Here is a 17,230-nt window from a genome sequence, read left to right on the forward strand (position 1 = left end):
TAAATATCAAAGAAATGTGAAGCGTTCCCGGAGAGGATGGTTCTCAGTTAACTAAATAGGAATAAACCTAGCAAGTAAATAGAAACAGTATTAAGTCACACTAACACATTATGATAGCTAAATTAGAGCCACTGGGTAGAGAAGAAAAAAACAAGCAAGGCCCTAATTAAATTTGCAGTGTGGTAGTGAGCACAAAGTGCACATCAAATGCCCTGTAGTGAAATCTAGGAAAGCTTATTTAGTTAACCCTCTTCAGTGAAATTCAGGATAAGGCTTTTGGTGAAATTCAGAAAGACCAAGAGTTCCTTCAGCAGAACGTATTTCCATGTTAGGTAATACTTCTCTATTTAATTATTTTTCCAGGCTTCCAAAATTGACAAAATTGCTCCAATATCTTGATGGCACTTAGTTTTGTGTAGATGATATCAGTCCTGAATATAAATATCTGCTTCTGAATACCAAGTACTTGAAGAATACACAGGTAGTCCTCACTTTGCACAATAGTGAGGGGCCATAAAATATGATGGTGCAAGCTAAAACCATGAAAAATCATCTTAATAATCAGTGGAAAAATATGATTATTCCATAAACTTTACAAGTTGTTTTTGCAAAAATATTAAGAACTCTTATTTGGTTATAAACATGCAGAAAAATGAACAGAATATTGAAACCAATATTGATTCAGTGGCAGTGTAATTTAAAAATTAGAAACATAGAACATTAAAGTGCTTTGTTTCTTTGTAAAAAAAAATCTTGTCAAGAATAGTTTACCAGTGCTTGCCTTCTTTGTGTTATGTGAATTTTGATATGAAGTAAGCCTTTTTTTTTTCCTATGGCTTGATAAATTTGTATATGCTTTTCTAAGATTGCATCAGGTTTTAAGGCTTCATCCTTTGCATTTTCAATGTCATGAAATATCTAGAGAGTTTCCTGAATATGGAGTTTCTTTGACAGTGTCACTTCTTATTCTGGCAGGTTTCCCTTCAGTAAGTTTCTCTGACTGTGTACCTGGAGTCTCACTGTTAGCATCATTGTCAACATTCCACAGTCATCTATTTCATTCATCCCTCTATTTACAGACAGTTCAAATCCTGCAGTTATTTGTACAGTGCCATAAAGTTTCTGCCGTGCTGCATGCATTTTACTACTTGCCATGATGTTTGGATACTCTCAGTTGCACGCTATGTTATATTTCTTCCCAAACTCAGCCAAGGAAATGGCATGTTCTTCAGTTGTAGCATCAATAGCCTGTCTGAAAAATCCATCTAAGAGAATATGCTTTTCAAAAGTTGAAATAACTTATTGGTCCAGTGGCTGGATTAATGAAATCGTTCAGTGGTAAAAAGAATAGTTTTATATTTTCATTAGTGTACCCAGGAGAATCAACTGGAGTATTATCTACTAGTAGTATTTTAAAAATTAAATTATTCTTCCTAAAGCATCTCTGTACCACCAGGAGATAAGGAAGCATAATAATTACATATTTTGTTGTTTATGTGTGAGTAACAAACGTACAGTGACCAGACACTAATAGACTTGGAAAAGAAGTGACGTGGCTTATCACTGATCGTGATGTGCACTTTCTATTTGTATAGTGATGTGTTAATTGAAGAGGTAGCAGCAAACTTTGTTCTTTTTAGTCACTCACAGTTAATGTACCCTGGTAACTGAAATTTGAAACATATTGTAGGGAGACTAGTGTTATTTAATTAAACCATGGTAACTGAAATAACAGTACAAAATAAGAACTGCCTTTACTAAGTTGAACAAATTTGTTGCAGGCTTTTGTACTTAATTTATTTCTTCATGAAAATGTGCCCAGTGGCTCACTTTTTAAATAATAATGGTAAGGTTTCAAAGATAATAAATAATCTTAGGTGAACCTTAAAGTATAAATTATTATTTTAACTTCTTTACACTAATAAGAAAGATGGTAGTTGGAATCTAGCTTACCTGTTTATGTGCAACTCAAGAAGGCAATAGAAAGAAAGATTTCCCACTCCCCTTGTACCTTATCAGTCAAGCAACCACTAAAGATTGCATCTTCGATGCTGTTGTATATAGAAGACTGAACATCTAATTAGACAAGGATCTTCACTGCTTACCTTACCCAGAGTGTATTCTTAAAGAAGAATACATGCCCATGATTACATGTATAGCATCTCTGAAAAATTGTGGAGATTTTGGGGAGTAGGTAATAGGCCTAGGGAAAAGTCCTCAGTTTGGAAAATCAATATAAAGAAGTTTTTCTCAGGTTCTAGTAACTTGTGCATTTTGAAAACATGTTTCTTGAGCAATAATTTCCACAATAAAAATTCTCCATTGTAAGTGTGCAGTTCAAAGAGTTTTAAAAACAGAGAACACTTGATGTATTTCCATGTCATTCTTGTGCAAGTTCATGCTAATCTTAACTAAATTGTTCCAATTTTTATTTCAATATGTACTTCCAAGTCAAGCACACTCTTGGAATTTTAATTTTGGGTGAGACAGTACCATCTACTGTTTTTTTCAGGAACATAGAAAGAAGGATAAGTGAATATTTGTTTTTTTATGATGGATATTGTATATGTATATATTTGTATATTAAATATTTGTTTTGGAAGCATTTATGATAATATGTACTAAGCGATGAGATAAGTATTCACATTCAACTAAAATTTACCGAACCTTCATATTAGTTCTAGGAATATAGTTGTTATCTCTACTTTAAAAGTGAAGGAAGGAATTTCAGCAAGTTTAAGGAGCTTGACAGAGGAACATGACTGGTGCATTTTAGAACTGGGATATTATCTTTCATTTTCTAACCCACATCACATTGAGATAGAAGGTTCTCTATCCAATGATGATTCATAACCCAAAATAAGAGTAGATAACATTTATTGAGGTCTTATATAAGCCAAGTGCTATTCTAAGTTTTTACATGTAGTATTTCATTTGGTCCTTATAAGAACTCTTTGAGGCAAATGCTATTATTTCCAGTAGTGCATAGATGAGGAAATGGAGGTACAGTGAAGGCAGGTATCCTGACAATGGTCATAAAAACGATAGGTGGTACAATTGGCACCCTGGTTCCAGAGTTCACCATTGTGTTTGCTTCATCTTATCTCTGTTAATATCCACTGTCTACCAAGGGAGGTAGCAAAGACTGGGCTCCTTCTTAAAACTTTCCTTCTAGAATACAAGGGAACAAAAGAAAGAATGTGAAGAAAAAGTTTTCATAACTTTCTGGGGAGATTTTTCTGTGTATCTTGTCAATCACCTGATGAGAACGAATCTTTTCCATGTGAATTCTTAACTTTTATACTTTTGGGTACACTAAAGGGGAACAGAAATTCCCAGGACAAGTGTGCCACCATTGTGCTTCAGGATGGTTTACCTGTGGATCTCTTCACCTGAGTTTGCTCTGCCCCAGGTATGACATGGCTCACATCCTCACATCATTCAGCTCTTTTTAAGAGTCATCTTCCTTGGCCCTCCTATTTAAAATAGTAATCCTCTCTTCATTTCATATTCATCACTCATGTTTTTCTCTCTTGCACTGATGACCACCTACCCTAACATCAGATTGATATTTCCTACTCAAATTCAAAACTATAGGGCATTTCCTTAACCTCTTTTTTATTGCATCTGTGTCTCCTTTATTTCTTACTGAAAATACTGGTTCTCATGGGCATGGGCAATGATAGAAAATTTTATCATAGCTCATTTATTTTATCGAATACTGCACATTCAATAGTCTCAGAGAAGCAATGCTAATACGACCACTAATTTGATTTCTGAAACTGTTAGCATTGTAGTGCTTTTGTTCTCTCTATTCTTTCTGTTTTTTAGAGTTGTTCTATACCTACATTGCCTGAGGATATAGTCATTTTATGCCATTTTCTCCCTCCCTTGACCTTTATTTAGTCTCAGTGCCACAAGTGTCTATATATTTATGTACCCAGAGTCCTTATGTCAATGTCTCTCTAGTCACTTTGCTTGTCTGAAGGTTTTCTTAGTAAGGGTTCATGGGAACCACATTGCAATAGTTCTTGCATACTAATAAGAGTTTGCCTATGTCCTTTGAACTTGAAAACCTGTTTGGTTGGATAAAAAAAAAATTCTTGGCACACAATTGCATTTTCTTGAGTATCTTAATATGTTATTGCATTTTCTTCTGGCACAAAGTATTACAGTTGAAAAGTCTGATGATAATATAATTTTCTTTTCTTTGTAAGTCATATGCTCTTATTTTCTAGGTGCCCAAAGATTTTTTTTTTCTTTCTTTCTTTCTTTTATAAGAAACATCATGTAACTTTACTGGAATATATATTTGTGTTAGTTGTTATGGGTTGAGATTCTTTGATGTGTACAATGTCAATATGCAATTTAAAAATCTTTTTACTTCAGGAAAATATTCTGGGATTACTGGATTTAGTAATTGTTCTGTTTCTTTACTTCGGCTTTCATCTGCTGTTATCCATATGCTCAAACTTTTCTGCCTGTCTTCAAAGTTTTTGCTTTTTTCTGAATCCTTTTTTCTTTTCTTTCATTACTTTTTGATTTTTAAAGTTATTCTCTTTTCATCTTTTACCAAAGCATCATCTGTTGTGTTTATTCTCTGTTACGTTATTTCTAGTTTATTTTTTATTTTTGGAATTTTTTCTCTAATTTTTAATTATTTCCAGAATTTTGGCATATCACTTTTAAGCTTTTCTCGTTCTAATTTATGTTTTCTTTAATGTATTGTAACATTTTCTTAATGTTTCTTAGTTAGTTTTGAAACAGTAAGAGTTCTGTTCTGTTTTGTGGGTATGCTTTTTGGCATGCTTTTATTGTCTACATGTACATTATTTCACTTTTTCCCCTTTTTTCTTATGATAACTCCTTGAGAAATATGGCCTTGATTGTTTTCTGTTGCTCATGGTTATGTGAAGTGGATTTTCCTAAGGTGGGGTTTAGGAAAGCTTATGGAACCTACAGAGCTTCTTCTGTTGTTTTATTTTGTGTTTAAAAATTTGGGAATGTGCTTTCTGAGATTTGGTCTGGGATTTTTTTCCCCCCTTTCTTTTTGTTTTCTCTATCTTGTTGAATTTTGATTCCCTCCCAGCAATTTTTCTTTAATGTGCATTCCCCTTTGGGAGGGGAGCCCTGGTGGGTGAGTTTTGAGAGTTAGCAGGTGTGTTTGGTTACAGATTGTTTGGTCCTCCTGGCAGGGAAGGGCGGCACTCACAAATACGTTGCGGTTTCATCCGCTTTGCCCTTACTGGTTCCTGCTTTCCAGTGAGCTCCACTGATGATTTTATCTTTCTCCTTCTCTCAGTCCCCAAAGACCCCACGCTGTTGCTTTCTTCCTCTTCCTCCCGCAGGTATAGAGATATCATGCAGTTTAAAGTCTATTGGTCCTTTGTCTGCACCCCATGTATTCTGGGGTTCATGAGTTAAGTATTCATCTAGTTTGGTTTTAAATGCTGACCTTTGTTTATTGGTTTTGTTATTTAAATGCTTTCTTTTTATGTGGGGATTTGGAGAAATTAAATAACTACACCACAACCCCTGCCCTATTCCCAGAATCCTCTCTCCTCTGTAGTTCTTAATACATGCTGTTGATATTGATGACCCAGCAAATGCTCTTTAATATAAAATGGGTCCCATGATACATACATAGATGTTAATAGTCTAAAGTGAAAATTACCTAAAAGTTACCTAAAATTACCACTAAGAGTTTCAGGCACCTAACTTGAAACTCTTAGTGGCCTTTTATAGGAGACCTGAGTCCATCTTGGCATAATTTGATGAGTTTTGCCTTCCAGTAAGTAGCAAATTATCTTTTGCTGGTAACATAATGATAGAAGTTTCACAGTAATAAATTTCCATGATGAAAGATAATTTTATTTGGAAAAAACTGTCTAGACCAATTGCAGGCTCAGATTTTCCTTCAAACAGTCAAGTTCAATGTATTTTAAAGGTCCGTTTTTCTCAGATGGTGGAAATATGAAAAAGAATAAAAATGAAAACATTGCATTAACGTGGGGGTAATTCATTTCCTTAGAAGTGGAGTGTTTGTTGTAGGCTATAGGAGACTATTGGCCTATTCATGACATTAGTGGCAACCATTTCTCAATAAGGGAAGGCTTACACAGGTAACTCTTAGAGTGCTATGAAGTGATCCAAATTAGAAGGCAAAGAAATGAAAATGGGTGCTTGCTTAAAAGACCGTGTATGCTCATAAAAATGAGCTGTTACGGTGGTCTTTCATCCCAATCCCTGCAGATAAAAAGCGATCTCCACATTATTTGCTAAAGCTCTCTTACCACACTTTCACAGAGCAAAAAAAATCATGATTGAAAACAGGGCAGGTGTTTTGTCAAGTTGCTATGGTGAGAAGATAGAAAAATGAATGTTTATGATATTGAAATTTCTTTTTCATCAGACATTTCCCGTCAAACTACGTATATGTATTTTTTTAAAGTACAAGTGAATTCATATTCCATTAAGAGAATGTCCCCCTACCACGGCTAGGTTTTTATATACCTTCAGCAAATTTCTAATATGAATCTGCCTTTCTTAGTTTACAATAATAAGCAAATGCATTTTGATATTATAATAGCAATAAAAAATTCTTTATCCATTATATTAAAAAGTTTACATTAATTTTGTGCCACTCTGCTAAGTATCTCATTTGTTAGTACAATCATGGTAGCAAACTGATAAATGCTCCCATGTGTCACCAAGTATTTGTCATCCCAAGTATTCTCTAGCCTGATTCATTTTTCCTCTAAATGAATTTAGATTCCTTTGAAGGAAGAAAAGCATACTTTACATCTTTTGAGGTTTATTGTTTAAAATTTTGTTTATGTAGTGTTGTTTGAGGAATCTGGATGTACATACAAAAAATAAAGGAAGGTCTGTTGTGGACTTTTCTCCTAAATTGTATGCCAACCATTGGGGGTTGGGGAGGAATCTTCATTACATATTTGCTGTTTGGAACAAATTAGTGAGAATTTTACATGAGGAATAAAAGATGTGGTACTTCTAGACTTTTCTCAGACTAACATTATTAATGAAGAATGGTCTCATAAAAATATTCTCAAGTATTTAACTTTATATGTAGATTGTTAATTAATATTATCCTGGATGCCCATTTTTTTTGAAAATCCACATTGAATATTCCTTAATATTGGGCAGATTTGGAATGAATCTGTTTACTTTTTAGATTTAACCAATGTTTTACCAAGAGATTAAAAACTATAATACGTTATTTTTTTCAGATTTTTTAACTGACAAATAATAATTGTGTAGATTTATGGGGTACAATGTGATGTTTCAATACATGTATACGTCGTGAAATTTTCAAACCAGGATAATTAGCATATCCGTTACCTCACTTATTTATCATTTATTTGTGGTAAGAACACGTTAAGTCTTCTCTTTTAGCTCTTTTGGAATATATAATACATTATTATTAACTATAGTCACCTTGATGTGTAATAGAACCCCAGAACTTATTCCTCTGGTCTAACTGAAACTTTGTACTTGTTGACAAGTATCTTCCTAGTCCCTGTTAGCTATTTAAAATTTAGCTTTTATTTTCAGTTTAGGGGTACAAGTGTAGATTTGTTATATAGGTAAACTTGTGTCAGGAGAGTTTATTGTACAGATTATTTCATCACCCAGGTATTACGTCTAGTACCCACTAGTTGTTTTTGCCGATCCTCTCCCGCCTGCCACCCTCTACCCTCTGAAAGGCTCCAGTGTGTATAGTTCCCCCATGTGACCATGGGTTCTTATCATTTAGCTGCCACTTAGAGGTGAGAATATGCAGTGTTTGATTTTCTATTCCTGTGTTAATGTTCCAAGGATAATGGTCTCCAGATCCATGTCCTTGCAAAGGACATGATCTCATTTTTTTATGATTGTGTAGTATTCCATGGTATAGACCTACCACATTTTCTTTCTCCGTTCTATCACTGATGGACATTTAGGTTGATTCTATGTCTTTGCTGTTGTGAATAGTGCTGTAATAAACATATGTGTGCATGTGTCTTTATAATAGAATGATTTATATTCCTTTGGGTATATATCCAGTAATGGGATTGCTGGGTTAAATGGTATTTCTGTCTTTAGGTCTTTGAGGAAGTGCCACACTGTCTTTTGCAAATGGAAACCACAATGAGATACCATCTAACACCTATCAGAATGGTTATTTTTAAGAAGAAGAAAAAAAAAAATCCCATTCATTTGTGCATCCATTCAATAAGCATTTATTCATTGTTTATATTTCAGGCTTTGTTGCAACATTCTGAAATTTTTTTTTTTTTGTGGAGGTATTTGTGTTTATGTAGGGTGGTTTTTGGTTTGTTTGTTTGTTTGTTTGTTTGTTTTTTCTGTCCAAACTATCTTGAGCTGATAGTTGTGGTGCCTGGTTCTAGCTCTGTGCTCTGCAGTGAAATTTCAGTGTGGTTTATCGTCAGATATTCAATTTGTTTTCATCTTACATAGAAAACAGGAGATAAACCTCTCTTACTGCTGTTGTATCTGGAAACGTGAGTAGTGCAGGCATAGGTTAGTCAAAGCCTGGAAATCACTTTTCATATTCCTCAAAGGAATAAAGCGGTTAACTCACAATTATGGGAGTCTGTATCATTTGTACTTTACACAATGAAGTCGAGAATGATGACTAACTGGCTTCATGAGAGATGACCTGACTTTTTGGGAAAGTACAAAAACTCAGTTCAAAAACAGGGGTTCAGTGATGGAAGTACATGAAAATTGTTGAGCATTGTTAGGGATCCAGATAATCATGAGACGACTCTTTCATTTGAACCTTAAAGCATGACTCAAACCCTTGCTTTACCCACAAAACATGGTACTAGAGCTAAATGACCATCCCGTTTTCTACCCTGTCACCTTCCCTCTAAATCAGAGGAGGCATCTGCAGGAAAACATGGGGGCATATGATGGGTATACCTTTTGACTGGCAAGGGAAGAAAGAAATGATGACCATGTCCTCCTCCAGTGGCATATTGCAAGAGTTGTGCAGCAAAAATAATGCCACAAGGAAAAGGGGTGGCTCTGGTTTTGCCAGAGAAAAGTTAATGATTCTGTTTGAGAGATTCCCAGAGGAAAAACTATATTAACATAGAAAGTTAATGATATAATTGAAATTATCCTCTGATAGATGTTTGCCTTGCTTACATATTTGCAGCAAGATAGTAAAGTATGAGCAATATCCCTTACTGACATCGTAAAAATATGGCTGTTGTAATTAATTAACACGATGTATTGAAACATTGGCTATGTTTAGTGTTTTCTAATACATATGTGGCACAATTTCAGCCAATGTTCTTGTTGTTATCTCACAATATATGCTTTTCAGGACTGTCATCTTTTCAGAATTTAAAGGGAAATAAAAATCAGGCTATTATGTGACTTTTGCTCCTGAGAAACTAATGAGCAAGAGTCATTACTCATAACAGAATAATTAATTGGGTTTCGACTCTGTGCCAGACAGTGAGCTGGGATCTGGGCTCACTTAGATAAGAAACAGTTCTTTTTTCTCAGGGCACACACAGTGTAAAGAGAGACAGGTAAACAAATCATTGCCATATAACTTGATAAATGCTATAATAAAGGTATGAACAGATGTCACATACACAGAGAAGGGAGTGTTTCAGTGCCTCCAGCAGAAAGGAAGGGTTATCAGAGTAGCTGGCACTTGACTTGTAACAAGACTTCACAAAACTAAACAGGAAGGGGCAGGAAGAATAACCCAAGGCTGTCAGCATAGACAAAGACACACAAAGTTTATGTGGTTAAAATACAGGGTAACTTGAGACAGAACCTTTCTGCCATGCTAAAGAGCTTGTATTTTATCCAGAAGAAAATAGAAAGGTATCTTGAAGATAAGACAACTATGTAGCAGGCCACTGTGTGCTTTCTATGCACATGCAGTGTGTTATAGTTGGAGCCAAACGATTAAATGGGTTTAAAGGTGAGATGAATTGAGACGAGGACTGATAATAAAAAGTTAAAGGTGAGTTACTAAAAAAGGAGTTTATTCTTTTTGAACAAGAAATCAGCATGTCAGCAATTACAGGGTTCATTTGGTCACTCTCACTGTCATCAAGGACTAAGAGTCTTTTCACCTTTTTTTTTTTTTGCCTATGACCTTATTGTCAAAAAATGGTTCCCAAAGCTGCAAGTATCATTTACTTGTACAAGCAGTCCACATATAGCAGGGAACAAGAGAATGGATGAGAATTTTGATCTTTCATCTCCCTTTCTATTTGTGGAGTAAGTGTTTTTGAGAAGACTTGGTAGAAGACATTTCTTTGTCTCATTGGAAAGAACTCACCATACGCCACCAAAATCTTAAGGGAGGTTCAGGAAAGAGAAGAACATTCATTTTCAGCCTTTGTTATAGGCAATGGGATTTGCCAGTGAGGGAAAGAAGACAGGAAATGACTGTTTAGTAACTAATGGTGTTCGACTCCTCTTGGGTAAAATTAATACATAAGAATAGAAGGGAAGAGGAAGCAGTGATGAACCAGATGTAGAAACAGAGATAAGAACGTAAGATAGGGGTGAATTTGACAAATAAGAAGTCACTGCTGACTTTCATTCCAGAAATTTCAGTACAGTTTACTATTAAGAGCCAAATTGCAATGTGGTGAAGAAGTAGATGTAGAAACTTCTTTCTTAAAGAAGTTGGTGGTAAAGAGGACAGAAGGAAGCAGCAAATTATGAAGGGAAATTGATTAAAAACTTTTCTGGGGACAATGTCAGATAATTGACAATATTTGTATGCTGTAGGGGAACAACACACACAGATATTTTTTAAACTCAGATACAAGAAGGAGGCAAGAAAGTCTACAGTTTAGAGTTCTAGAATGGTTTGGAATGAATAGATCCAGGAGGAGGAATTATTACTGAGTTGAAGAGAAAGAAGGATGCCAGAACATGGATTTAACATTATTCACCTATAGGTAGTTGTTAAAACTCACTTAGATCTTGAAATAAGCTGAGTTGTAATGAAAGAAAAGGTGTGAGTTAGTTGAGAAAAGTGAAGCTAAATGTGGAGGTATGATCTAAAAGTTGGTAGATACTACACTTGATCTTAGCCAAAAGGCCGAGAAGCAATGTTTATTGCGGCACTATTCACAATAGCAAAGACTTGGAATCAACCCAAATGTCCATCAGTGACAGACTGGATTAAGAAAATGTGGCACATATACACCATGGAATACTATGCAGCCATAAAAAAGGATGAGTTTGTGTCCTTTGTAGGGACATGGATGCAGCTGGAAACCATCATTCTTAGCAAACTATCACAAGAACAGAAAACCAAACACCGCGTGTTCTCACTCATAGGTGGAAACTGAACAATGAGATCACTTGGACTCGGGAAGGGGAACATCACACACTGGGGCCTATCATGGGGAGGGGGGAGGGGGGAGGGATTGCATTGGGAGTTATACCTGATATAAATGACGAGTTGATGGGTGCTGACGAGTTGATGGGTGCAGCACAGCAACATGGCACAAGTATACATATGTAACAAACCTGCACGTTATGCACATGTACCCTAGAACTTAAAGCATAATAATAATAAAAAATAAATAAATAAATTTTAGAAAGCAAAAAAAATAAAAATAAAATAAAAATAAAAGTTGGTAGATAATGTAAAGAACAGTAAGGAAAGAAGACCTCCCTTGCATTCTAGCCACGCGCTGTTTGGCCATGAGAGCGTAAATAATCTCCAATGAATAAATAATCTCACAGTTAGAGAATTTTAATGTAATTATTTACTGACAGCAAATCCCAAAGGAATCTTCTGGGGCACCAAAAAGCAAGAAATCCTCAAAGAGGGGAAATCACAAAGAATGATAACTATTAATACTAAGAGGATATTTAGGTTATAGGGTCATATATAAAGAGTCTCTTTATATAGAGCCAACTATACTTAGGTGAACATATTTATCTGTCTACTTGCTGGAATAAAAGTATTACTTTTGATGCTGAAGGTATAAACTCAGAAGGAATCTCACCTGAAAACCAAACGCTAAGCATCATCAAATAAAGTAGGAGACAGCCTTTTGGGGCCACATACCAAATATCTCTATAGCAATTTATCCAATTCGAGCAGTTGCCTGGTGGTAATGTTTTTGAAGTAAAGTGGTCAAAGAGAAAAAGAGAAGAGGAGAAAGAAGACAGACTTTTCAAAGTAGTGATTCAGGCTTCACATTTAGACTTAGATCTTTGTGAATATTTTCAAAACTTTCAGAATACTTCAGATTTATTCTCCTTCATCAATTTATTGATGATTTATTCCTCCATCAATTCATATAATTGGCTTTGCCTTCTGTGCTCTATGAAATTAATAAAATTCATTTTAAGTTTTTGTGTTTTGATTGTTTTTGTGAATATATACCTTGCTTTAATAATGGAGCTGTATGGTCCTCAAGGGCAGGAATTTTTTTTTTTTTTTTTTCTGAGACAGAGTCTCACTCTGTTGCCCAGGCTGGAGTGCAATGGCGTAATCTTGGCTCACTGCAACCTCCGCCTCCCAGATTTAAGCAATTCTCCTCCCTCAGCCTCTGGGGTAGCTGGGATTACCGGTGCCTGCCACCACACCTGGCTAATTTTTTGTTTTTTTAGTAGAGATGGGTTTCACTATGTTGGCCAGGCTGGTCTCAAACTCCTGACATCGTGATCTGCCTGCCTCGGCCTCTCAAAGTGCTGGGATTACAGGCGTGAGCCACCACGCCTGGCCAGGCAGGAAGACTTTAATGTCATATTCATACTGTTTCTAAAACTATGTTTTAGTATATAGTAGATGTGCAGCAAATGAACTTTGCCTAAGGGATTAACCGCTGGAATTGCTGAATGCAAGGCAAAGAACTCCAGAGTTTATGATAAGTGGATAGAATAATATTTATTGTTGCAGAACTGTTGTATGCCAGTTCTATTTTTATGCAAATTCATTTAAACATTCCCTGAGAAGGGAAGTATTTTAACCAAATCTGATGTTTCTAATACATTTATTTTGGTAACCAAGCAGCCAGGTAGCACAAATTAGTAAGTACATTGCTGTTCGTGAAGGAAATGGGGCAGGGGGGAGAACAGATAGAATTTATTTTCAAGTTCATATAGTGTGATGCTAGAAACACTATATTATATCCTGTGACTTATACTCGTGGTAAAATTTTAGAAATTGTCACATCAAAATTAGCCCCAACAAAAGACAGAAAGAATCATTTAATTTTAAATCTGCAACGTAATATGTAGAATGCTAATAACTGATTGTATTTATATATCACACTTAATTTCATGACATTCTAATAACAATTTCATGAAATATTATTATTAATACCTTCATTTTAAGGACAGAACAGGGAGGAGGACCTTCCAAAATAACTTTTGGAAAGGAGGTTCCAAAAGTTATTTTAATTTCCCAAGGGCCACACAGCTAGTAAATGATATAGATCGAAGTCTTGTTTCAATTTCCTGATTTCAAAGGAAGATTATTGTGTTACTTTGCACTAGAGATTACAATTTTGTAGTCAATAGTAGTACTAGCCATAGCATCAGCAACAGTAGCCACAGCCATAGTAGTAGTAGCAAATATTTATTAAATATTTCTGGGCTGGGTGTGATGGCTCACATCTGTAATCTCAGCACTTTGGGAGACTGAGGAAGGAGGATTACTTGAACCCAGGAGTTTGAGACAAGCTTGGGCAATATAGTGAGACCTTGTCTCTCTGAAAAAAAATAAAAAGAAAAAAAAAATGTTTCTATGTGCCAGAAACTTTTCTAAATGCTTGACATGCATTAGCACAGTAGAAACACAATGGGGAATGAGGCAATGATCTTCCAGGATCATTGCTTAGTTTAGCCAGGCATGGGTTTTGTTTGTCTAAAACATCTCTTTTATCTTTCACAAGTAGATTTACCAAAGGACATATTGTCACATATAATTTTGAGGTATTACTTTTTTTCCCTCTAGTCTTTTAAACTTCTCACTCTTCATATGCATGTGAGAAAAAGCAACAGCATGTTTTCATTCTACATAGAGTGGCTATATGGAAGGGGTTTGCCGGGCTTCTGTTCTTAATATTAAAGGGCACAGATTTTATTTTTGTGCCCATTATGCATCAATAGCTTGAATCAGGTATATCATGAGTCATGCTGCCTTACATTTCCTAAGCTGTTGTGTTAATGTTCCTCTGTTTCAGACTGCTGTTGCTTATTAGTGTCCAATGGTAACTGATTCCTACTGAGTCGATGCATCTCTAAAGAATTATCAAGGATGTTATGTACTGAGATAACAATGAGCACTTCTTTGGGCTGCAACAAATGCCACAAAAAGACAATCATGTACAAATTTGAGATCCTTGTAAAGTGTGAAAAATAGAAAATTCAAAATTACATGAACAGTTACAGATATCTACAGAAATCTCTCTCCTTTGCTATTTCTGAAAGTGCTAGATTTCCTTCTGCTTTACAGTCTTGAAATCATTTCAAAACCAACATATGCCCACATATGCCACCTTTCCCTAGTTCCCCTGCAATTTCATGTAAAACCTATGTCACCTACAAAATGTTTTTCCAAGAAGCCTATTATCCCTTTAGACAAAAGCAACAAAGGTGGGGAAAGATGGTGGGAAGCCTAGAGATACTAGACATGACCTGTGAATTTGAAGGGGCAAATTAACGTACCTGAGAAAACAGAATAAATCTGTTTGAAAAACAAGCAGGAAAAGTGGAAGTCATTGTGAGATAAACAGTAAATGCTATGCAAAAGCTCCTCCCATTTATATTATATTGGAAAGTACTATTTATTGCATTTTGTTTATTAAATTTTGTTAGTTTAATGAATCTCAATAAAAACATTTGAAGTCTTAAATTTAGTTGATTAAAGATTCATAATATTTTACCTGATATCTATTAGGAAATATGTAAATGATATATCAGTGAGCAGTATTGATATGGGATACTACTTGATGTAGTAATTTAAAACTACATTAATTATTTTGAAGCAGAAAATGATTTAAAAACTTTTTAAATTGACAAAATGATTGTTATATAAAAACTGTACTTTAACATAATATTTAAAGACCTAATTGCATTTTTCTTTTTTAGAGGAATTTCACTCTTGTTGCCCAGACTGGAGTGCAATGGCGCTATCTCGGCTCACTGCAACCTTCGTCTCCTGGGTTCAAGTGATTCTCCTGCTTCAGCCTCCTGAGTAGTTGGGATTACAAGCATGCACCACTATACCCAACCAATTTTCTGTATTTTTTGATAGAGATGGATTTTCACCATGTTGGCCAGGCTGGTCTTGACCTCCTCACCTCAAGTGATCTGCCCACCTTGGCATCTCGAAGTGTTGGGATTACAGTTGTGAGTCACCACACCCAGACATGATTACATTTTGAACTTATTTCCGTATGAATATCCTGTGACTATTATTAGACTTTATAATGTTATTAATATTTGTGATTTCACTCTGTAATCTTTTACAGATTCTTGCTGATTCTTACTATTCACAAAATTAGAGATTGTATTAATGGCAAAAACTGCAATTACTTTTGCACCAACCTAATGCAAAAGTGAGTTTCCATGTCCTCCCTCAGTGTGATTATTTCAAGAATAATGTATAGAGGAGAAAAAAAATATGACACAAGCATACAGAAGGACATGTGTTCTCTGGGTATCATAAGAAAAAATATCTAGTTTATAGAACAGCACCCTGATAACAAGCTTGAGTAGATCTGGATCCCAAAAGGAATATATAGTTCCTGCATTCCTTTCTTGATAATAGCAAAAATAACATAATATGTACATGCCAGAGCTAATCAAGCCCTTTTTGATATATGATCTCATTTGGTAGATAATTGCTGGTGAACAAAACCCACTAATTGATGGAAATATCCCTTCTAGATTGATCTTGTCAAGCTTTATCATCATAAGAAAACCATTGCTGATGATGTCAAATATATACATTCTCCAAAATAATTGATACTGTCTTATTGTTTTTAGGAATTGACTGCACCCAATTATTATTCTACACTTTGATTTGCAGGCTTAGTTATAGACTTCTGGTATTCTTTCTTTTAGCATTTTTTTTAATGAAGTGTATAGTAGATATGGGAAACATATGATTCATAGTAACATCAGCCCTGTTAGAAATTTTATTTGCTTCCACGCAATCTTTTTTCCTTTATCTATATTTATATAATTTTGATAACAGTTCTTATATAATATTGTATCTAGATACTTTTACTTTATAATAATATTTTAAAGATAATAAGATATTTTTTGTAATAATTGTACAATCTGTATATTAGTCTGTTCTCACATTGCTATAAAGATACTACTAGAGACTGGGTAATTTTTACAGGAAATAGGTTTAATTGATTCACAGTTTTGCATGGCTGGGGAGGCCTCAGGAAACTTACAATCATGGCAGAAGGCAAAGGGGAAGCAAGGCACACCTTACATGGCAGCAAAAAAGGGAGAGAGAAGAGGGGAAATTGTCATTTATAAAACCGTCAGATCTTGTGAGAATTCACTCGCTATCACAAGAACAGACTGAGGAAAACCACCCCCATGATCCACTCACCTCCCACCAGGTTCCTACCTTGACACCTGGAGATTACAATTCCGATTACAATTCAAGCTGAGATTTGGGTGGGGATACCACCAAACCATATCATTCTGCCCCTGACCTCTCCCAAATCTCATGTACTCACATTTCAAAACACAATCATGCCCTCCCAACAGTTCTCCAAAGTCTTAACTAATTCTAGCATTAACTCAGAAGTCCAAATCAAAAGTCTCATCTGAGACAAATCCCTTCTGCCTATGAGTCTATAAAATAAAAAACAAGTTAATTACATCCAAGATACAATGGGGACACAATGGGAGAAACTGGCTAAAACAAAGGTGCTTCAGGCCCCATGGAAATCCAAACCCAGTCCAAACCCAGCTGGCTGTCATTAAATCTTAAAGCTTCAAAATTTTCTTTGACTCCACCTCTCACAGCCATGGAACACTGATGCAAGGGGTGGGCTCTCATGGTTTTGGGCAGCTCCACCTCTGTGGCTTTGCATGGTCCAACCCCCATAGCTGCCTTCATGGGCTGGCATTGAATGCCTGAGGTTTTTCCAAGTGCATGGTGCAAGCTGTCAGTAGTCTACCATTTTGTGGTCTGGAGAATGGTGGCCCTCTTCTCACAGCTCCACCA

At 35.5% G+C, this 17,230-nt stretch overlaps 1 non-coding gene and 1 pseudogene across 1 annotated transcript; both read right to left on the bottom strand.

Moving 5' to 3' along the window:
* Positions 1–2,349: 2,349 nt before the first annotated feature.
* LOC123573754 (U6 spliceosomal RNA) lies at positions 2,350–2,459 on the bottom strand. The gene has a single exon (XR_006698490.2). It is a non-coding gene; the product is annotated as a U6 spliceosomal RNA (small nuclear RNA).
* Positions 2,460–11,019: 8,560 nt separating this feature from the next.
* LOC123573839 (U2 spliceosomal RNA) lies at positions 11,020–11,122 on the bottom strand (annotated as a pseudogene).
* Positions 11,123–17,230: the final 6,108 nt, after the last annotated feature.

This window comes from Macaca fascicularis, chromosome 5 (genome assembly GCF_037993035.2).
Source record: "Macaca fascicularis isolate 582-1 chromosome 5, T2T-MFA8v1.1".
Classification (NCBI taxonomy): domain Eukaryota; kingdom Metazoa; phylum Chordata; class Mammalia; order Primates; family Cercopithecidae; genus Macaca; species Macaca fascicularis.